Source organism: Orcinus orca, chromosome 5 (assembly GCF_937001465.1).
Source record: "Orcinus orca chromosome 5, mOrcOrc1.1, whole genome shotgun sequence".
Classification (NCBI taxonomy): Eukaryota; Metazoa; Chordata; class Mammalia; order Artiodactyla; family Delphinidae; genus Orcinus; species Orcinus orca.
Genome location: NC_064563.1, coordinates 18,532,868 through 18,534,346, shown reverse-complemented (window position 1 = coordinate 18,534,346; position 1,479 = coordinate 18,532,868).

Below are 1,479 nucleotides of genomic sequence, written 5' to 3'. Positions count from 1 at the left end.
TGGCTTCGCTTTTAATAAGATCCCAAGCCTAGATTATTTATTCACTAACACATTCACTCAAATACTTACTGAGTGCCTCTATCTGCCAAAGCAACTATATTCTAGGCATGGGGGATACAGCAGGAAAAAAAAATCCTGCCCTCATGGAGTTTGCATTTTGGTTGAGGGAATCAGAGATGCTATAAAATAGTGAAATATGTAGTTTTTCAGCTGGTAATAAGTGCTTTTGAGAAAAGCAAGCAGGGAAAGAAAGTGGATGGTGGTTGGGGAAGGGTTACAGCTTTAAATAGGGTGGTGGGCTAAGGTGTCATTGGGAAGGTGACTTTTAGGAGAGGCTTGAAGGATGTGAGGGAGTCAGCTTTTCAGATTTCTGGGGGGAAAGGGTTCTGCTCATTTGAACAAAGCAACAACAACAAGAGATATTTCTCTAAACCTTCAGCCTGATTCACTTTGACAGATGTGCTTTTGAGGTGATTACTAAACCATTCGAAGTTAGTTTCCTTCTCTTCAAGAGATGTTGTCCACATGAATGAGAGCTTATATATTCTTGGCACTGAGGCAGACATGAACAGTCATTGAAGGAATTTTCACCTGTAGTATTTCCAGAGAGGGGACTTGGGCACATACTGACATTTAAGGAATAGTAGTGCTAAATGCTTCTCCAGATTTTCAGACTCCATCATCTTTATTTAGCATACATTAGAAATTCATCTTGATGGTCTGCTTGTCTTAGTGAATCACACCCCAAATGTCAGCCCATCAAAACAGCTTATCCTAAGTTTCTGGTGTCTAAGGGTTATTAAGCATTTGAGACAAATTTATATACATCCTCAAATACATCTGACCAACAAAAGATTAAGCTGTCTCTTCTGTGACCTTATTTATTTCCTCAGGAAACAATGAAAACTTTTCATTTTGTTTTGAAACTTACCATTTGAAACTTTATGACAGAGGATACTCTGTCAGCATGAGTTTATTTCCTCCCCTTGAAAAACGATGTTCAAACCATGAACTTTTGCCATCTCTGAGGCTTTGGTACTCTTGCTCTGAGCTTCCAGGAAAAACAGTAGACACCTATGAACATTAACGGAAGAAAAGCATATGGAGATTAAATCCATAGAGAGATCTGCCCTAACCAGAACTTCCCTTAGATCTACAGAAGAGAGTGAACTGATTTGATGAAAGTTGAGAGGACCTCAAGGCCATAAACAAGTTTTGAAACCATGAGTTACTTTAATCTTCTTTATCAAATAATTAGGATTAAAAAATATCACCATCTAGAAGTTTCTGCTGTTGCCTAGTCATACTAGGTCTTGCCTCCTTAAGTGGAAAGTCAACTTCAAAGACTGATAAGAATGAGCATCAAAGGAAGTATAAGTCATCACTTTTTCTCATTTCACTGGCAAATAAAAGAAGGCTACCTATTTGCTTCCTACGGAAGTGAACATCCTACTAATTCAGATGCAACCTGTCATTTAC